Source organism: Protomyctophum parallelum (genome assembly GCF_964188405.1).
Source record: "Protomyctophum parallelum genome assembly, chromosome: 3".
In the NCBI taxonomy this organism is placed as follows: domain Eukaryota; kingdom Metazoa; phylum Chordata; class Actinopteri; order Myctophiformes; family Myctophidae; genus Protomyctophum; species Protomyctophum parallelum.
Window position 1 is genome coordinate 24,241,968 of NC_139698.1, and position 23,479 is coordinate 24,265,446.

Below are 23,479 nucleotides of genomic sequence, written 5' to 3' on the forward strand. Positions count from 1 at the left end.
TTTTATAACAATAGGGGGTGAAACAACCCGAGTTATATCTAGTATTCACAAAACAACCATCAATGTTTGGCATTGTTTGTTAGTAATAAGTAGTAATAACCTACTTGAAAGGCTATATATTCTGTTATATGTCTACAAATGATTCCAGCTGTTTATTTATGTACTAGGTCAAGTGAGTTTTAGCTTTATACACGAGGTGAGGTGATTCATTGACAAGGACTAACCAAACATGCTTAATCCTTGACGGAGATACTGAGGATTCTCTGAAGAAAACATGATTGAATGAAGTCCTTGATGCTTCTTTGACCAAAATAAATTGTGTTTATAAATCCATTAATATGAGATCCCTTTTAAAAATTGGATGGCAAGAAAAAATAATCCACACGTGAAATCATCCTTAATCCAAAACCTCTGGATTCGCTTTAACCGATGGCAACAGAGATGAACAAAATAAGTGTTCAATGGTGTGTCCGTTATATCTTCCCTTTTCAGGTTGCAGTCATCATTCACAATATTCACTGCACCATCCTCTTATTTTACGATGGTGCTGTACAGTTTGATACCAAGCAAGAGTCCAGCTCACGTCATCAATCAAGCAATAACGAAATCTGATAATAACACAACAACAACACGCACACAACAATCCAACATCCGTGGACAAAATGTACTACGAAGGATTGTGCATAATAACGACATAAAAGTTCATTTCAGTTATTGGTAACAACGCAGCAGTTACGTATGCGATTCATCGAAAGGACGCGGTGAGATGGAAGGCGAGCCTCTCTCTCTCTCCTCCTTGGTCTAATTACCCCCGATGCCCCCTCTCTCTCTCTGCCTCCGTTTGTTTACATTAGTACAGTGGCGCGGCGCTCCACGGGTTAACAGGGCCTCTCGCTCATCCACGAGCTGGATTTAAAGCATCCCGCCGACGACTGCACTCCGCCCCGGCCCGGGCCATGTCAAACTGAGCGCTGCGCTAACGGGGCTGGTGGGTGGTGGGTGTAAACGTTACGTGGGCGTCAATAAGAATGTGCGTAACAATAATAAAAAAGCAGTGCTGTATTTATTTTTTTTAATAGTAAAATCACTAAAAACAAGTATCGGATGAAGGGAAGGCCACCGTGTCTGTGCCACCACTGCAACAAACAAACACATGAAATAAAGCTATCAGTTGACGTGATTCTTCCAACCTGGGAGGTTATTTTGCATACTGTGATAATGTGTAAGAAGAACACGTGTCGTTAATCACATCGTTTGGTTCACATAATTATTATTATTATTAATAATAATACAACATGATGTCGGACCGTTCCAGATCAGACCAAGCCCTCGGGAACGCCCCTGGTCCTGCAGCCGCCGCCGCCGCACACAAACACGCCAAACTAACGCGCTTGTTCTCATTTCTCAACCACACAACTAAGGCGGACACATCATCACGCGTATTATTATTATTATTATTGCCAGCTAAAATAAGACCACGACCACAGCTCGCCATGGCACAAAACCACCCATTAAAATCAACTTTGAGTTGGGGTGGTCCGCATGTCTTGTCAGTGAGTCGAACCGTTCGAGAGGACACCTGTCTTCATCTGGCGATCCGCTTCTTTTCAACACCTGGCTGTCAATAATATCTCCACAACAAAACTGTGGAAAACAGGAGTAACATCCGTTATGCATTTACGCAAGAAGGGGTCGAAATGTAGATGTGATGTCTTTCTCGATAAATCTGGTGCATTCATCCATCACACACACACCTCCTAACAGCCAGATACCTACAAGACAACGTGAAATATTCACTGCCAGTCCTTCCCCTACCTACAATTCAACCACGAAAACCTCACATGGACAACCCAACATTAACTGTATCTATTGGTGATGGACTACAAGCTCACGTCAACTACAGATGGACTACAACCTCTAGCGGCACACGACTGGGGAGAGGAACTATCTCTGTCTCTCTACAGTCTCCACTCCAGAAGCATTTGGAGATTAAAAAAAGGGGGGGATGTTGTATCCGTAGCTCCGCTTCTTTCTTTCTTTGTTTTTCTCTTCGTCCAGTCGAGGAGGTCGGTCTATAAAAGGTTGTCGCCAACAGGGACCACCAGGGAATGGTCTTTCTCCGGCGCGGCAGGACTGTGTCTGGAACCCGAGAGAGTTGTTGTCTGTAGTTACGAAAATCAGATGTCCAGTATATATGGATAGTAGCACAACAACAGGAGGTCCGTGTGTGTGTGCAGGAGGCAGGCTCTGGGCTGGCCGCTCCGCGCCGATGTCTGTCTCCCCCCCACAACGCAGCGTCTAGTTCGGTCACTACGAGTCGCTCGGCTCGCTCCGGGCGAGGCCTTTTCGGTGAATTTAAAGTCCTCTCATTATCATCACACCAGTGTTCACTGTTCCCTCTCTCTCTCTCTCTCTCTCTCTCTCTCTCTCTCCCTCCCTGCAAGTAAACGTTGTTCTTTTCTTTCTTTCTCTTCTTTCTCTTTCCCTCCCTCTCTCTTCCTCTTGTTGTAAACTGGGCTGCACCCTCCCTCCTCCTCCTTCCCCCTCCTCCTCCTCGCTCTGTCAACCTCGCCCAACCGTGTCCCGCCCCCTTTTACTACATCCATGCTTCGCCATTGGTTCACGCGGCCACCTGCCATCCCGCCGCCGCGCTCGCTGATTGGTCATAGTGTGCGCTGGAATGTCAGTCATATGCAAATATAACAGAACCCTACACTGATATTGATACTTCTTCGTACGAAGGGTGTCGCGCCGAAAATAACCGCGTACAATTAAACAAGACACAAGCGTTTAATAAATAAATAAAACTATATCAAACATATAAAGCCGATAAACCTACTGATTCCACAAGGAAATACTGTGTAGTTGCATAAATCTGCACATCTAAAGTCTCCTAGATACTGTAACTCAAGTTCCTTTGATCTAAGAAGCCCACCCCAGCCCCCTACCTATTGGTACACAATTCGTAGTAAACTGGAGTGATTACTTAAATCACCAATGACACGCCGACACTCAGATGTAGGCCAACCAATCGCCTAACACAACATGGAGAAGGTCCCGCCCCTTACAAACGCCGAGTTCCAAGTGCATTTGCCAGTAATGACCGCCTAATGCAGTGGTGGCGCCAGTAAGCTACTCTACTGACCAGTCACATCTGAAGATCATCCTGGGCCCATGCAATCTGTTGCATCTGATACAATGTAACATGTATACACATTGTCATTAATTAAAAAAGAAAAAAATGTTGTTTGTTTATCCCACAGCTTTGAACTGATGAAATAGTTTCCAAATAGTTTATGAGCCAGCAAAAAAAAAAATCTTGTGTGTGAAAAGGTGACCATATCTTTCTAACGTACAATTGTAGAACACGTGTGGTGTCCAAGTGATGTAATTTAATTTCTCATCATGAAAACCCCTTCAATCCCAGCGCCCCCGCCCTACCCATGCAAATCTGCCGCCTCATAATTGCAACAGACACACAATAATACACACACTACACACACACACACACACAAAGAAAGAGAACATGTAGCGAGAACAGACACTGGGGAGGGGAGGGGGTGCTGTGAAAGAGAGGGAAAATGGGTGGAACAGGATAAGAGTGGATAGAGGGTAAAAATAGACTTAAAGACATTTTGTGCAGGAAAGGAGGAATGGTGGGAAAGGGGGAGGTGTGGGGGGGGGGGGGGGGGGGGTGAAAACAGAACTTCTCTTGTGGTGGGTTTGGAAACCAGAAAACAGGGAGAGTGATAATGAAGGCACATCAATGGACAGTGGCCACCCCCCCACACACACACACACACACACACACACACACACACACACACACACACACACACACACACACACACACACACAGGCAGAATCGTCTATGTAATAATGTCACAGGTATATCACATGAAATCTAAACATGCCACATGAGTCAGTCAACCTGTCAGTCATGCAAAAAAAAAACACAATGCTGGGAGTGGCTTGACTTCACTTCCAGCCAGGGCTTTAACATTGAACAACATGACATGTTGTAGTTTTCCCAACCGCCGCAGTGGCACTCTGCAATCATACCTTCTAGGTCTGTATTTGTGATGAGCATAATGTCTGTAGTAACATTTCCTCAACATTTATTATGCAACAGGTAGACAAGCAACTTGAAGCAATCTAATTGGTCTTTACTGTAGATGATATTGTATCCATGATGATAAAAAAGTGACTTCACTACTGGTAATTCACAGAGTGCTATTTTCATGACAATGTTTGTGATATCCAGGGAGCTTGTGTTAGCAATATTCTTTATTCTTCCCTTTTGGTTTGTCTTTGTTTTCTTTCACACACGCAGTGACGCACACACACACACACACACACACACACACACACACACACACACACACACACACACACACACACACACACACACACACACACACACACACACACACTGTACTGTATACCAGTACAGTACGACGCCTGAGGGCGAGAAGTGGGCAGACTGCTGGGCATGGGGGGTCAGATCAATTCTGTATACTGGCCATATAAGGAGCATGTCTTGAGTGTACAGGGTTTGATGGTGTCAGATCAACATATCAGAACAGGTGAGCTCCATACAGTATATGGAGATCTAAGGGTGGTAGCAGGGACATTCTCTTGAGTGTACAGGGTTTGATGAGGGCCCAGGTAGTGCCGGGCCTTCATTTTTGGGCCTGTTGAGAACTCTAGTTTTCACTGGCTGCAGTAATAACTTTGGGGCAGGCCCGTCTAGAGTTTGAAATTCGAATGGACAGGTATAAGTCAAAAGGGAGTCATCGAAGAGGAAGAACAGGTTCTGACATATATCCATATATGTAGATCTAAGGGTTTGAGGTCAGATGTAGAGTTGCTGGCCAATATTGATGACATCAGGGATCTCCATATATGGGCTTAACTGCGACAGCAGGTCACATTTACTATGACATCAGGGTCTCCACATCTCCATCCCTGATGATGTCACGAGACCTGGGCACCATATATGGTGCCGCCCGACACACATGTCGCAATAACCTTTTGTACAAAATGTGTTGGTAGAAGTTGTATGAAAGCCAAAATACCCTCGAGGGTTGTATATTACTGTGATCACAATACGGAACTCCCTTGCCACAGTATATTAGTCATGCAATTGGTGACTAAAAGCAGTCTCTGTGGCGAGACCAAGCTGCCATTCACTCTGCCTTCCATTCTCGTATGCCATTCTTCGACCTGCTGTCGTGGGCTTGTGTCATGTGTCAAGGATCTTGTGTCATGCAGATCCGCGGTGACTGTGCCCCTTTAAGCCCGCGGCATTACAACAAGAGTTAAACTAATAGGCATTATAGCCCTCGAAGGAGGGAGGGAGAGAGAGACAGCAAGACAGAAAGACTCACCCAAACGCTTGGAGATTTCATCCAGTAAACAGTGACAGGGGAGAGACGGAAATAGAAAGGGCTCGATATGCTTCGTTGCACACAGTGTCGCACGCTGAAAATTGCAGATCTACGACACGTCATCAGCTTGTATATCTGCTATTTCCGTTGCGCGACGCTGGCACACAACTAAGCATAGGTCGAGGCTGAAGCCAGGCGGACAGCAGACTGAGTGGGTGGGTGGTGGGTGGGTGGGTGAGTGAGTGAGTGAGTGGGTGGGTGGGTGGGTGGGTGGGTGAGTGAGTGGGTGGGTGGGTGGGTGGGTGGGTGAGTGGGTGGGTGGGTGGGTGAGTGAGTGAGTGGGTGGGTGGGTGGGTGAGTGAGTGGGTGGGTGGGTGAGTGGTTGAGTGGTTGAGGGAGTGAGGGAGCGAGCAATCCAGTCACAGGAGAAACGGGCCGTGAGAGAGAGGGGCATGGGGAAGGGGGCAGATTAGTGTGAGTACTGAGGTTTCAACTCGGGGCTACAGTTCAAAGCCCTACTTAATGAACGGCGACAGCTAAACCCCTTCCTCAGAACGGACATAATGCCTTTTAGGTTGACCCCTCGTCGACCCCCCGGGGCACCAGATCGATTAGATACACTGTAAGCCGCTGCAAAAAAGGACTCGGTGCAGTTATGTCATCTTATTTCACCAGCGCCACTACAGAGACGACGTGGTTACATTACAGCGGTATCAGCCTGCCACAATAGAGCTGTGGTGACGTGCCTGCATGGGACTTATACATCTGCATGGCACGAAACCTATAGTGATGGGACCATAAGCTGTAGTTGTAAACCTATAGTGATGGGACCATAAGCTGTAGTTGTAAACCTCGAGTCACAGATGTCAAAAGAGAGCACACGGCATAGAGAGATACAGATTAAAAATGACAAGAAAGGAGAGAGTGAGAGGGAGAGAATACATAGGAAGAAGGTGAAAAATGTGTAAGATGCCATTTCAGCTTGTACACGTAACTGTCTCTCTCTTCTGGCTGGAATTGGCAGAGGTGTTATCAGTGTAGGAGTTTGTCTATGCCATAGACGACGACACTCTACTGGAAACCACATACAAAAATCCAAAACAATTGCAATACTTATAAGTGGAAACCCATTGTAAACGATAATTCACTTTACTTGCTGTACTAACCTATCGTTTGGAAGTATGGGGGAATGCAACATTAATCCTATCTTTCTGTTCCAAGAAAAAAGCTGTACGAATAATAAATAAATCAGACTACCTAGAACCAACCAATTCACTCGTTATTAAAAATAAAACTCTAAAATTAGAAGAGTTGACCTAAACACTGCCATAATGATGTACAAGGCCCACCACAATAGACTTCCACCTGCATGCAGGAGCTGTTCAATGTACGAGAGACCAAATAGGAACTGAGGGGAACTGCATGGTGTATAAAGATAAATAACGTGAGGACCAACACAAAACATAAATGCTCATCTGTAAGGGGGTACGTCATCTATGGAACAGTGTGGATACAGATTTGGAAATGTGCTCATCAGTCACCAAATGAAAAAGAAATGTTCAAAACCAAGGTAAAAAATAAATATAGAACATTAGAATAAGAGTATCCTAATTATAAATAAGTAATCCTAATTAAAGCTGCTATAAGCAATAATATGTAAAAATGCTAATGTCCTTTTTATTTATGTTTATTTTTGGTATTCAGACAGCCAGCAATGGGTAGAACGCTCACAAAGAAAATGTAGTATATATAATGTATAATATAATCTAGGGGCTGCAATCTGCATTCAAAGATTTCCGTACAAGCTTTGTCATTGGTCGATTTGCCTGGCTACTTCCTGATTTGTTAGTCATTTCGACCGGGTTTTCTTTCCCCGACCAATGACAAAGCTTCTAGGAACATCTTTGAATGCAGATTGTGGCCCCTAGATGTGTCACAGAGACTACATTTGTTTTGGGAACGTGCTACTCATTGCTGGCTGTCTGAATACCGAAAAATAAATAAAAAAACAAGTCATTAAAATGTTGACATATTATTGCTTATGGCAGCTTTAAATAGATAAATATATATAAATATATATAAATGTATGTATTATTAATAAGTAATAAATGTAAATAGCAAAAAAAAGAAAAAGAAAACGGTATTATAGTGCGAATGAGTCTTATTGTACCATACGTAAACATAATGTATGTGCAAATGGTATATGTTTCATACCATTATTTGTCATTTTTTGTCAAGTATCCACCTAGTGGTGAAGTGTGCAGCTTGGTGGAAATACTTCCATATTGACACTTAATAATGTATGAAATCTAAACTTCTAAACTATTTTTTGTTTTATTGTTCTGTTTCTTTGTTTGTTAATTTCTTACTTGAATAATATATATAACTGTTTGTCAGTTGTGTTAGTTTTATTGATTTGTTTTGATAATTGATTTTGCATCCAAATGGGGTATAGGCAATAATAAGCTTTTAGCTTCAGCCACTCAAGTGTCTGTTCTCGTCCCATCCTGGACGGGAACCCCTTTCGGTGTTTTAAGCATTATGTTATATACTTTAGCTATTAAAAAATAGCAGATCTACAAGCTCGTAGCACGGCACAGAGTGCCGCACTACGAGCTTGTAGATCTGGTATTTTTTGAAAATCGTGAAATTGTGGCACAAATCTTTGAATATATATTCTTCCAGGGTGAAAGTTTTAACTCATATCTTTGCCTCTGGGAACATCATATTTTCAGATGGGAGTCGGCGGGCAAATAATTCCGGGGGTCCTTGACATGGAAAGGTTGAGCACCACTAACATAGAAACAGAGGCTTTACAGAAAACATAGAATTTACAGTAGAAGCCATTTATTTTAGAATCGGCCTCAGGTCAAAATGGGTTAAATGTATTGTAAATTAATACATTTTTGTGAAAATAGGACCGAAATAAACTAAACTAAGCTAAACTAAATCACAACTATGTGAAGTGAGGGGCTCTCTTATCATCGTATATCATCATACATCATCATCTCATTCCGGCCAATCGCAATTTGCGCCCTCCTCAACTTCGTCATCGATGTTTGTGTTACGCAATGTTTGTGTTCACACAAACACTCAGAATTGTCCATTCATTGTCAACGGCATTTAATGTTTGTGTTGAGACAAAAATTGGGTTCCATACACCATGGGCTATCGGCCCTCAAAAACAGGCTTTCATATAGCTGTCAGCGGGCGCGTACATCATGTTCTATATGTGTATCAATGCCACTGCCCTCCATTATACCTGGCAGAGCACAAACCTGCGCTATAGGGGGAAAAAAAACTTTCCACCATCATTCTCTACCCACACAAAACGCAGCGGGACCCCCTCCCATCTCTCAATCTCTCCTCCCTCCCTCCCTCCATACAGCCCATCATTTGCCTCTCTCTGACCAATTATAACTCAATCCGCCATCCTTTGCTGTTACCACGGCAACAAGCCGTGTTGGGCAAAGGTCTCTACACCCTCCCCCCCCACCCCCCCCTCCCCAGCCCCAATTTTCTGTGTCACTTGTGTCAAGTGACACAGGAACACACACACACACACACCTCATAAAACTTCCCCCAAAATTATCCGCTCATCTTCAACTGCTGCTCTTCGTATTGTCCGCTTTGTAAAAAAAAACAACTCTGCCTTATATACCCCAGGTCCCTTTCCCTCTTTGGGGGGGCTTTACTTTAGCGAATGCCCCCTGAATCCCCTGAACGCCATTCATACATTTGGACTCGTGAAGTATATAGCGCACGACGAGCCGCCTTTTCTGAAAGCGCTCTGTAGCAACAGACGCAGCAACCATCAGCTTCGCTTCCCCCAGACAACGGCAGTCGCCAATGAGGAGCGTGCACGTAGCACTGACTTCACAACTGTGTTTTACTGGACCACCTCCTTCGTCTCCCTCCCTCCCTCCCTCCTCCTCCTCCTCCGCCTCCTCTTCCTCCTCCAGAATTGATAATGTAATATATGTGTCTGACCACCTGGCGGCACTGCTGGCCTATGGATAAACGGCGCCAACACTGCCACCAGAGCAGAAAGCAAAAAAAAACCCAAAAGAAAATGTTGAGAAAGAAGACGAGGGAAAGCAGGAAGATGGGGGGAAAGAGGAGGAGAAAGCCAACTTTGAGAGGTGATTGAGGAGAACGCAGATGAAGCAATGCCACTGCGCAAGGAATGAAACGCACAAGGAAAAAAAAACTCCTAAGATGTGTGGAAATCACATTCTTTTAGTTTGCAGAAGTCTAACACTGGGACACAGCCGTGCATTTAGGAATTTCTTTGGCTGAAACGGGACTTTCTGGTAGCGTATGACTTAATTATTTTCTGTGACGACTGCTTAAGGCTGGCACTCTGGTGCCAGTCCGTGTGTGATCCAGATGTGGTTGTTGCCATGGCCGGGGTGGAGGATGTGCAGGGCTTTAAGCGTTACGTAAAGCATGGGAGGGGAGTTGATGATGGTGGCGCGGTGTTGGTTATGTTGGCGGGGGCAGGGGGGGGGGGGTATCCGTATCCGGGTAGACCAGGATGGAGAGAGAGAGGAGAGCTAAGAGGGGAGAGGAGTAGCACCAAAGAAGCCACTGCAATGCGTTGGAACGAAGGGTTAATGGCGGTGTTGTAATAGTTTTTGGGGGTTAAGAAAAAGTCCCAAAATAACGAGACTATAGACGAGACGAGATGAGACGAGGGGACAGAGAGAGAGAGAGAGTGTGCGTCTGAAAGACAACACTGCCAAGAAAGGAGGGGGGGGGGAGCGCGTTCACGTCACGTGTAAGTGAAAGTGCGATGTGTGTCCTCGCTGTGATGCGCTGAAACTGCACGCAGAGTGTGAAACCCAGTTTGGTGTGTGCACCCTCACCTGGCACTGAACCAGTAGTGTGCACCCTCACCTGGCACTGAACCAGTAGTGTGCACCCTCACCTGGCACTGAACCAGTAGTGTGCACCCTCACCCTCACCATGGCACTGAGCCAGTAGTGTGCACCCTCACCTTCACCTGGCACTGAACCAGTAGTGTGCACCCTCACCTTCACCTGGCACTGAGCCAGTAGTGTGCACCCTCACCTGGCACTGAGCCAGTAGTGTGCACCCTCACCCGGCACTGAACCAGTAGTGTGCACCCTCACCCTCACCCGGCACTGAACCAGTAGTGTGCACCCTCACCCTCACCATGGCACTGAACCAGTAGTGTGCACCCTCACCTGGAACTGAACCAGTAGTGTGCACCCTCACCTGGAACTGAACCAGTAGTGTGCACCCTCACCTGACACTGAGCCAGTAGTGTGCACCCTCACCTTCACCTGGCACTGAGCCAGTAGTGTGCACCCTCACCTGGAACTGAACCAGTAGTGTGCACCCTCACCCTCACCTGGCACTGAACCAGTAGTGTGCACCCTCACCTGGAACTGAACCAGTAGTGTGCACCCTCACCCTCACCATGGCACTGAGCCAGTAGTGTGCACCCTCACCTTCACCTGGCACTGAACCAGTAGTGTGCACCCTCACCTTCACCTGGCACTGAGCCAGTAGTGTGCACCCTCACCTGGCACTGAGCCAGTAGTGTGCACCCTCACCCGGCACTGAACCAGTAGTGTGCACCCTCACCCGGCACTGAACCAGTAGTGTGCACCCTCACCCTCACCATGGCACTGAACCAGTATTGTGCACCCTCACCTGGAACTGAACCAGTAGTGTGCACCCTCACCTGACACTGAGCCAGTAGTGTGCACCCTCACCCTCACCATGGCACTGAGCCAGTAGTGTGCACCCTCACCTGGAACTGAACCAGTAGTGTGCACCCTCACCCTCACCTGGCACTGAACCAGTAGTGTGCACCCTCACCTGGAACTGAACCAGTAGTGTGCACCCTCACCTGGAACTGAACCAGTAGTGTGCACCCTCACCTGACACTGAGCCAGTAGTGTGCACCCTCACCTGGCACTGTGCCAGTAGTGTGCACCCTCACCCTCACCTGGCACTGAACCAGTAGTGTGCACCCTCACCTGGCACTGAACCAGTAGTGTACACCCTCACCCTCACCTGGCACTGAACCAGTAGTGTGCACCCTCACCTGGCACTGAACCAGTAGTGTGCACCCTCACCTGGAACTGAAACAGTAGTGTGCACCCTCACCCTCACCTGGCACTGAACCAGTAGTGTGCACCCTCACCCGGCACTGAACCAGTAGTGTGCACCCTCACCCTCACCTGGCACTGAACCAGTAGTGTGCACCCTCACCCGGCACTGAGCCAGTAGTGTGCACCCTCACCTGGCACTGAACCAGTAGTGTGCACCCTCACCTGGCACTGAGCCAGTAGTGTGCACCCTCACCTGGCACTGAACCAGTAGTGTGCACCCTCACCTGGCACTGAACCAGTAGTGTGCACCCTCACCTGGCACTGAGCCAGTAGTGTGCACCCTCACCTGACACTGAACCAGTAGTGTGCACCCTCACCCTCACCTGGCACTGAACCAGTAGTGTGCACCCTCACCTGGCACTGAGCCAGTAGTGTGCACCCTCACCTGGCACTGAGCCAGTAGTGTGCACCCTCACCTGGCACTGAACCAGTAGTGTGCACCCTCACCTGGCACTGAGCCAGTAGTGTGCACCCTCACCTGGCACTGAACCAGTAGTGTGCACCCTCACCTGACACTGAACCAGTAGCGTGCACCCTCACCTGACACTGAGCCAGTAGTGTGCACCCTCACCCTCACCTGGCACTGAACCAGTAGTGTGCACCCTCACCCTCACCTGGCACTGAGCCAGTAGCGTGCACCCTCACCAACCGTTCCAGATTTCGCTGCATTAATCACACATAACGACCTCTGTGTTTCCATGATCTGACTGACACCAGGCTTTTCCTCCGTATACCACCTGGCCTCTATGCAAAGGGCCAGGTTGTACTTCTTTGCTTGCGGTCGGTGTCGCTGAAAATAGCACATCTATACAGTAGTTACTAATCTGGCTTCATGCTTACACCACACTGTATACCTCCATAGGAGGAGTGATGGAAAAGCTGTCCCCTGATAATTGTACGAAACTAAAAAGTAAAATAAAAATCTAACAACCTAAAACAAACGTTTCTAATTGTTTTTAATTCAATGAATCAGATGATTAACACACAATTGTCCTTGATGTGACTGATATGCATGTAATGTGATTTTTAACATCCCCCGGTTCATGCAAGTATACAGTTGTGACCGCACCACATGACGTGAAGATGTGACCGGCATGAACACCTGATGGCCGGGTCTCTAATACATTTTGTGGCCAAAACGTCACTTATATTCCTCCCTCGGATCACCTCCAGTGTGAATTCAATCAGACATTCTTGTGAAAATGCCCAGAGATGAAATAACAGAAACGGATGAAAACGTCAGCCATGGGATGAGAGAGAGAGAGAGAGAGAGAGAGGGAGAGAGAGATCCAGAGTGACAGAGTGTCAGTTTCTGCATGCGTGCTCCCGATGTGTGTGCCTGTGTCTCTCTCTCCACCGAGAGAGGAAGAACTTCATGGCAAAAAAGAGCTCACATGAGTTTGCATGCATGCGCATAATCGTGCGCACGTATGTGTAAACACACACACACACACACACACGCACACACATAGAGGTGGCTGCAGTTTCTTTTTTTTGTGAATGGACTATGTTGTTCACAGGCTACTTCAGTGTTTGCTTTGTTGCCATGGCAACAGACGTTTGGCACTCACACATCATATCCGGCACTTCGATGATTGACGCTTGGTTAGTCTCTTCTCCTCTCTCTCTCTTCCCCTCTCTCTCTCCGTATCTCTGTCTCTCTCTCCCTCTCTCTCCCCCCCCCTCTCCCTCTCCCACACACACACACACACACACACACACACACACACACAGCATGGGCAGAAACCGGCAATCTCCACTTTCTGTTCCCGGTAAATTTATACCCTACTTCCTACAAAAGTAGGCCTAGTGAAAACAGCAGATCTATAAGGTTTACTAAAATAATAATAATAAAAAAGGAATGGTTTTGGACACACAAGGGGCTCTATTTTCGTCCGTGCTAAACCCCTTATCCCTAAACTATACTTTTCCTTTTTTACTATTGTGAAAAAACATTTTTGAATAGTTAAAATAGCCAATCTACAAGCTCACAACGTGTCGACGCAGACTGGCTATTTTAACTATTCAAAGATGTAGTAGTAATGTAGTTTAGGCATAATAACCCATTCTGCACGGCAACCCGTTTTGGTGTTTTAACTAAGCATTATTTATCTATTGAAAAATAGCAGATCTACTAGCTCGTAGCGCGCCACCGAGTGGCGCGCTACGAGCTTGTAGGTCTGCTATTTTGAAAATATATTCTTTCAGAAGACGTCAGGCCTAAATGGGATAAGAGGGTTCGGCATGGACCCAGAATAGTGCCCAGCTGAAGGGGCCGAGATACACACTCTGTATGCAAGGAGGCACACGTGACAAAGTGACAACATAAAAATGTGCTCCTGCTTCACTTGCTGAATGAGGGACCTTTAAGTTCCTTTGACAGTTGTCTTTTACAGCTAGTTGTAAACACTCCCAACGGACAATGACCTTCTCGCACGCTCATTAGTCTGTTGCAGGTATAGGAAGGCATTGGCACGCACGCATGCACACACGCACGAACGCGTACGCACGCACGCATGTGCACAAACCTTGTATGTTATTATTATTATTTAAAAACATTGGAAAATAGTTTTAAAAAATAATAATACAGCAAACTATCTTGTGAGCTTTAGTTCTGCTATTTTCAGTACATCTGTGCGACATGAAGTGGGGTATCTATTCTTGAAACATTTGGAAAATAAATAACTGTTTAATTAAACGTTCTAATATCGAGATGATTTCTGCCTGACAGTGATGATATGAGAAATAATAAATACATTTATTGTATATTGCCACAGTATACACATACCCCAAAACATGTACACACAAAAACACTGACACACAAATATTCACTGTACACAGACACACTCTTGCATATACACATAAAAACAGGTACATAGACTTTCACACACGCGCAAAACATAGTGTAACGGGGGGGGGGGGGGGGGGGGGGGGGGGGGAGCACACGCATACAGTACTTAAGAGTCAAACAAGGGCATGTCAGTGTCAATCTGGGGAAATTTACAGAACAAGAAAATTATAGTTATCTTTGTCAGTCAATAAAAAAAGACACAAGTGTGTGTGTGTGTGTGTGTGTGGCGTGTGTGTGTGTGTGTGTGTGGCGTGTGTGTGTGTGTGTGTGTGTGTGTGTGTGTGTGTGTGTGTGACTGTGTGTGTGTGTGTGTGTGCATATGGAGTGAGCACTACCCAGACACAAGTCAGTGAGGCTCTCATCTGTTAGTTAAATCTACTTCAGCCTTAGACGACATCCCTCCTTCTGTTCTCATGGTGTCTGCAGCTTCACTACACCGTACGCATCGTCCTCTTTGATAGTTTACGTCGCACGCACTTGACTTCAAGGTCAACAGATGTTCATGTACTCAGGAAGGCTGTATTCACGAATTAAAGCAAGATTTAAAAAATACTATCACGACTAAAACATTATAATTTATTATTTTTGTATTCATTATTCATTAGTCCTAATGTGACATTTGTGAAGCTTCCTATACACCAGTGGTTCTCAACCATACCCTCTGAGTCTATAGCCTATTTCTACAAGCTCTTAATGTGTTGCAGACGCATGCGCATACCCTCTGAGTCTATAGCCTATATCTACAAGCTCTTAATGTGTTGCAGACGCATGCGCATACCCTCTGAGTCTATAGCCTATATCTACAAGCTCTTAATGTGTTGCAGACGCATGCGCATACCCTCTGAGTCTAGAGCCTCTCTACAAGCTCTTAATGTGTTGCAGACGCATGCGCATACACTCTGAGTCTAGAGCCTCTCTACAAGCTCTTAATGTGTTGCAGACACATTGAGAGCATGTGCGCAACATGCGTCCATATAAGACGTGCTTGGCTTCTGTTTGATACATGCTTCTATTGGAGACATGCTGACTTCTAGCGCTGCACCATTCCATTCTTGCTCAAATGCGAATCTCGATTTTCCTCCACAAGAATTGAGATCCCAATTCTCACACGATTCTCAGTTTTGTCCATGAAAATATGTATGAAAGAAATCTCCAAAAAACACAAGAGTGACTAGAATCAATTGAACAGCCAACTAGTGCTGCACGACTCTTCTGTTATGAGACAAAATGAGATTGCATATATGTGTCTGAATCCAGCTTCTTCTTCAGTCGTGGCCCGACTGAAAACCTTAATCCGCGTGTATTTTATTTTTCCATTGTTAATTCATTCCCAGTGAATCCAATCCAAACAAACAGCGTGTTCACATTTGTAAACATTTTGTCGTAAATATTCACAAGGTTTCCACACGCAATAAAAACGATGAAATAAAATAAAAACCATTTGACAACAAGCTGACCTTTTAAAACATGAGGGGTGGAGGTTATGCACGCTGGCATTGTTTTTAAAGAAGTTTCAGAGGCCTGCGCAAACACACGCACACGCGCTCACACATTGACTCGTGCAAGCTCTCTTGCGCTCACGCACACACGCGCACACACACACTCTCTCTCTCTCTCTGTGTAAAATACACCGACATTTGCTTGCTTGTTTCACAGAAAATAAATGTACACGCAGGCACGGACGGACAAACAGTGTCTATTCAGTCACTCAGTGTCCTTTCAGCAGGGATTAGAGAAGAAACCCTTTACTCAAAACATCTCTGTAAAACACGCACACCACACACGCGCGCGCGCGCGCACACACACACACACACACACACACACACACACACACACACACACAACAAACTATGATTTTAATGATAACATTATTATAAAGAAAAAGTAAGACAGAAAAGAAAATGGTATTTTTTCTTTAGAGCCTTAAAAAGTGAGTTTTCATTGTGATACTGCTGTTGGTTCCATTGACCCAATTAAGCCGCAACGCAATGGGTTGATTGACCGTTCAAATGAAATGTGACCCTGTGTCGGCCCACCCAGTGGTCAGATGGGTGGACCTGGAACTGACCTGGACCGTTGAATAAAGCATGATTACAACAACGAGTGGATACGCATGGCCATCTTGCTCATACATTTTCGGTTTACTTCATTGAATTCATTGCTTCATTACTTCATTGTCTCGCAACATAATGCTAATATGTAGCATTGTGACCGCGAGCTATCAATAAACCACCATAAAGCACCATTTGACGCCAACGGTGGAGAATGTATTAAGTGCGCACGTGCACACACAACCACACACTGAAACTGTGAGATCTGATGAGTCAAATATGTAAGATATTGTGCACAGAACGGATCCCCACGCATCTTAGTTTAGTCATCATTTTCTCTCGAACACCCATGTGCCGCTCAAAAATCTTTTGAAAATAGCAGATATATAAGCGACGCAATGTAAGCTTTCAAATGGCCAAAATGTGTATATAGGATTGAAGTGGTTAATGTATGTTTTGTAATAATAATAATCAAAATCTACAAATTAACTAGTAACTAAAGTTTTCAAATAAATGTAGTGGAGCAAAAGTACAATATTTGGACCCGAAATGTAGTGCAGTTGAAGTAAAAGTATTGGAAATTGGAAATACGCAAGTAAAGTACAAACTGTACAAATAACCTTTAATTGTAATGGAGAACAGTACTTAAGTAAATGTATTTAGTTACTTTGAACCACTGTTGACGTGCGAAATTCACACCCACACAAACAGAAATCACGCACACACTGGTAGGTATAGAGGAGTTACAGAAGAAGAACGTATTTGCACCTACTGTTATATAAATTATATTGAGAATGAGTTCCATTTTGTTTTCTATTGCCCGTTGTATCATGAGCTACGTCAACAGTTATTTAACAGATGTAAAAAATATAGATCTGATGTGTTTAAGTGACACAGAGTGACTCAGAAGGATTTTTGAACATAAGATATTTGCATTAGCAGAATACAGTATATAGAGAAAGCTTGGGACATACGGACAAAGAAAACTTATATGTGATGTATTTCTTTTTCTGTTCTGTTTTTGTTTTAATCAAATACGTTGTGTAGCTTCTATGTGGAAAGTGAATGTGATATATTTTATAATCCCGTAATGGATGGGTCTTAACGACAAGACACGAAAATAAATATTCATTCATTCATTCACACTGACTCAGTGGTAACGTATACAGGCCTCCACACACCCACACACCCACACACACACACACACACAGGCCAGAAAACCAGGAGACCACCACAGTGACTTTCAGTTTCACTATCACACCATATGAGTCACTAATAAACAAACAAACAAACAGGCAGGCAAACAAACGGACGCACATAGGCAGCATGACTCTGCGGAAATAGTGCAGAATGGCTGAGGAGATAGTACTCCCAGGGGCCTGGTGGGAGGCCAAAAAAACCCACCCGAAATCTAAGCGCTCGCACAGTGCACGCACGCACAAACACACACGCGCACACACACACACACACACACACACACACACACACACACACACACACACACACACAATCTATCTCTCTGTTGCTTTCTCACTCTCATAGGACACAGAGACTCACAGAGAGCAAAAACAGATACACACACACATGAACCCGCACAGAAAGAAAAACGTGCATGCTTGACAGCATGTCGCCAGTCAAGATGGGTGTCTCTTCGTTCTATTCACTTCGTTCTCGTTCAACCCCTCGAAAAACTAAACGTCAACAAACATTCCGGCATCATCTCTCTCTCTCCGCTGATGTCGCCTCTCTTTCAAGCTCCCGGCGGACGCGTCTTCATTCAAACACTCTCATCCTGCTCTCACTGTCTATGTGAAGCACTCTTCATTCTCTGTCTATAATATAAACCCTTTTTCTCTCTCACACACACACGCACGTGCACAGGCACAAACACACAAGCACACACATGCACACACACTGTATGAGTCGGCGGGAAACTGTTCATATATGGCCTACATATACACAGTATACATCTAGCCCACGTTCCATAACCCCAGTGGTGTGTGTGTGTGTGTGTGTGTGTGTGTGTGTGTGTTGTTCTTAAAATGTTAATTTTCTTGGGAAGCGCTCGCTGTTTCGAGGCAGAACAGGACTAATCTAGAACACGGTATAGCACGGGGTTCCTCCTCGTTCTGCCTCTCTGCTCTCTCAAAGCTCTGCGTTTTGATTGAGATATCTCGTGTAGCTTCTCCCTGCAGTCCCCTTTCCTTATGAATCTGTGTGTATGAATGTGTATTAGACCTACTGTTGATTTTGACAGCAAATTATTTAGTTTTTAGTCATGGTCCTGTGAGTACATTCTAATTTAGTTTTAGTCACATTTTAGTCGACTTAATCAACTGAAGATTTAGTCGACTCGAATGTATTTTGGCAGGCCTTGATGGCGTCGTGATGGCTGATTTTATACTTGGTTGAATGCTGAAAATAGCCGAACGTGTCACAGCGCAACGTGTTGTGTGCTTGTAGATCTGCTATTTTTCAGCACACAACCAAGTCTAAAATTACTTGTCTACTGGATCTCTTCTCCACTAGTCCCTATAGTGTTAGTCGACGAAATCAACACTAATTATGTATGTGCACGTATGGATGAATATTCACTGTGAGCAAGTGGTCTCAATCAATGTTGATTTCGTTGACTAATGCTATGACGAAAAATGTTTGTCGACCTGTTTTCACAGACGAAAACTAAATGGAAACTAGATGAAAACTCAGCTATGATGACTAAAACTAAGACTATAGGGGCTCTATTTTCATCCATGCTAAACCCCTTATTTTTACTATTTTTAAAGACATTTTTTAATAGTTAAAATAGCCAATCTACAAGTTCACAACTAGACTAGACTAAAAACTAGACTTAGGAAGGGACTAGTGGACAAGAGATCCAGTATAAGTAAAATACACAAGTCATTTTACACTTGGTTGCATGCTGAACACAGCAGATCTACAAGCTCGGTATTTTCAGCAAGTGTAAAATCAGTCATTACGACGGCATCAAGGTCCCGACAAAATACATTTCAGTCGACTAAATCAACTGTAGATTTAGTCAACTCAAATCTTGTGACATTTAGTCGACGAAAACTAGACTAACACCAAAACATTCCGGGTGACTAAAATGTGACTAAAACTAAATGAAGCCTGACTAAAGGTAAAATCTAAATTTGCTGTCAGAATCAACACAGGTGTCAATCATCAGCCACTAAGGGTTTTGTCCATAATGAGCAGGTAACCTGGCAGAGAGTGTGCACAATCGACTGCACTAATCCCTCAGAACGTATGGGACTAATCCCTATGGAAAACACAAGCACATCCAAGTGTGCATGACCGTGCATACGTTCTCTCTCTCTCGCCCTCTCGCCGTCTTGCTTACACTGCACGCACGCAAAGGTGCACACGGGCACAATATCTTAACAATTACCGGTAGCTGCAACTTGAAGCAACGCATGAAACTTTGTGTGTGAAACCCCCTTCTACATTTCATGTACATGATATGATGTATTGTATAATAATATATATAGTGTGTGCGTGTGTGCGTGAGAGACAATGCTTGTGGTTTCCGAGACTAGTGCTTCCGTAACACTTGCCATGCAATGCATAGTTTGCATACCACTGTTTCTCAACCGATGATTATGACTAGTGGTCCATGAGAAAATGTTTAAAAATGTAAATAAAATGCCTTTGTTAAATTAATTAAAATATGTTTAAATAATACAGTATTTCAAACGTCCATCAAATGTAAGAAAATATTTTAAAGCTAATAAATAGATTAAATCATGAAAATAAGTGTTAGGGGCTTGATTTCATTTATTGTACGATACTACCTTTATGTGCAAAGATTTATATCAAGTGAAAGGCATTATTTAACGGAAATATATGAGTGGTCCAGAGCCAAAATATATATGTTTTAATTATTTTCTTTTGAACCACATGCTGCTCCTTACCTTCCATGATTAAACCCATTCTGAACGGGAACCCCTTTTGGTGTTTTAAGCATTATGTTATACTTTAGCTATTGAAAAATAGCAGATCTACAAGCTATGAGCTTGTATGTCTGCTATTTTTGAAAGATCGTGAGCCAACGTTTTTAGCTCAAATCTTTGCTTCTGGGGGGGGGGGGGGGGGGGCAATTTCATATAATGTTTGGGGTCCTTGACATGAAATATTTAGCACCACTAATATAGAAACATAAGTATTTCAGAAAACTGTCATGATTTAGAAGACATTTTGTAGAATCGAGCTCAGGTCGAAATGGGTTAAACTCAGACTAACTGATATTATGACATTTCCTAATAACGATGACTCAATCAGGCAAGCTGGTACAACTACTCTCCTTGAGATTCTAACTCCCTTTTCTGTGGAATTCTTTAACCTCAGACTTCCCAGTAACTGACAACATTGACACACTTCCACGGAATAGTGCACCAAAGTTTAGTGCAAATAGAAAGGGCCCTATCTTGCGTCAGAGGCACTAAAACCGTAATTTGGGGGATTACGAGCAAATGGAATCGCCACCATGCACGGCGCAAATCAAATAACTCCACATCGCATCAACACGCCCACACCTCTATACCCGCAAATATAGGAGTCGGCAAAACTCCTCTTGCCCACCAGTTCCTTCCTGCACGAGGACTGGACAGACCAGTGCTAAACACCACCAGTGAGCTTATAGAGGTCATTAGCGGTGGTGATCCCAGCACCATTCCCTTGGCTGACCCTGGGCTGACCTGGTCCCTGCCACGGGGCAGCGCTGGTGACAGGGCTTACCCACACGGCACACCACTGACCCTGGGCTGACCTGGTCCCTGCCATGGGGCACGCTGGTGACAGGGCTTTACCCACATGGCACACCGCACGGGTTCGGCTTTTAACCATGCTAGTTTAGCACTGCGTTACGGGGCAGACAGAAGGCTAATAGGAAGACGCTAGAGGGAGGTCCATATGCGACAACAGCATGCACTGCTGTGAGGGCTCTCTCTCTCCGTGCACGAATACACACACACGCACGCACGCACGCACGCACGCACGCACGCACGCAAGCACGCACGCACGCGTAATGCTTACTGGTAAAAAAGTGCTCATTTAAAGGTTATCAATCATATCAGGGCACTGTGTGTATGAAACCGGCTATACAGTACGCTTGAGTTATGCTATTTGTATTTGTACCTATTGTGATATAAATGATATTGAGAATGAGTTCCATTTTCTTTTCTATTGCCCGTTGTATCATGAGCTACGTCAAAAGTTATTTAACAGATGTAAAAATATAGATCTGATGTGGTTAAGTGATGGAGAGCGACTGAGATGGATTTTTGAACAGAAGATATTTGCATTAGCAGAATATATAGAAAAAGCTTGGGGACATACGGACAAAGAAAACTTATATGTGATGTATATATATATATATTTATTTTTATGTTTTTGTTTTTACCAAATACTTGGTGTAGCTTCTGTGTGAGAAGTGAACGTGATATTGTTTATTTATGTTGTTGGTGTCTTATAATCCCGTAAGGGATGGGTCTTAACGACAAGACACGAAAATGAAGATTCATTCATTCATATACTTAGTTTGCGGGTTTACGCATGGATTGGCTATTTTCGGGGAGTGACAACAACACGTAAATAAGTATAAATCACTCTTTAATGTTTTCTAAAGTGGACTCACAGCTTAATTTTTTTCAGATATCAAAATGCTCTGGTGCAACTCATATGGTGTCACGGAATAACTATTTACAATACAGTTCTACAAGCTACAATCAGAGTGATATTTAAATTCCAAAACAACAACACCAAAATGTACATGTTTCTATTACATTTAAGGAGAGCTTGTCCTTGTCCCCTGGAATTGATGTGGCACATTTCAGTGAGCGCTGAACACCAGAGCTCTGTAGATTGAAAGTACGCTGTCTCAATTGTCATTTTATTTAATCATCAAAATGTACATCTACATGACTGTAATGTAAAGTAATGTAATGTATGAGCAAATATATGGAGAGTGGGGAGTTTTCTTTTGACTTTTATTTTTACACTGATGCCTTAAAGGACCACTTCACCACTTTTCAACATCTCTTCATATAATTGGTCCTCACTAATGTTCATGATAAAACACCACCATTTTTTCCTACTCAGTCTGTGTCTCATAGGAGGGCTTTGGGCAGTTCGGACACCCGTCCACCAGTGACATCATCATCAGGCAGATTTGTTTTAAAATATTTATTTTATATTAAAAATATTTGGATTTTTATTATCGTGAGAACGATGGCTTCCACTTTTGCATTGCAACTTTTCAGGAAAAGAAAGCCTGCCGTTTCTATTAGCTTGGATTCACCATCGATGATGTCACTAGTGGACGGGTTTCTGAACTGCCCACAGAAGTTGAAAGAGAAAGAAAAGAGGAAGAGAAGTTGAAAGAGGAAGAGAAGTTGAAAAGTGGTGAAGTGGTCCTTTAATTGTTAAGTCTTCAACATGGCATTCTGTGTGTGTGTGTGTGTGTGTGTGTGTGTGTGTGTGTGTGTGTGTGTGTGCGTGTGTGTGTGTGTGTGTGTGTGTGTGTGTGTGTGTGTGTGTGTGTGTGTGTGTGTGTGTGTGTGTGTGTGTGTGTGTGTGTGTGTGCGTGTGTGCGTGTGTGCATGTGTGCGTGTGTGTGTGCATGTGTGTGTGTGTGTGTGTGTGTGTGTGTGTGTGTGCATGTGTAACCACACCCAGTAACCTAATGATTCATCTGATTTAGAAAATGTCTGCCTCACACTTTAGCTTCATTTGCAACGAGGCTAAAGAACTAATTCACTTTCTGTGTCTCTTTCAAGTCCTCCTAGCATAAATATAATTTGGGTTTCTCTGTGAAACGTATTCATCTATTTTTCAATTTCCGAGAAAAGGAGCCTCTCTCTCGCCGACATTGGTGTAAAAATAACCTCTCTCTCACTGCCGGACCAATGAGCAGAACTTCCTTATCAAGCCCCTGCTATGTAGCCGCAGCACACGGCTAACAAAACACACACCCTCTGGTATGCCATGAATTGCTATTTATTTTGAATTGTAATGTTTTGC

General features: G+C 44.3%; 1 protein-coding gene across 1 annotated transcript in view; it reads right to left on the reverse strand.

Annotated features, from left to right (window-relative positions):
• The window catches only part of cicb (capicua transcriptional repressor b), a 70,354-nt gene that overhangs the window by 31,799 nt on the left and 15,076 nt on the right, over nucleotides 1-23,479 (reverse strand). The window lies entirely within an intron of this gene.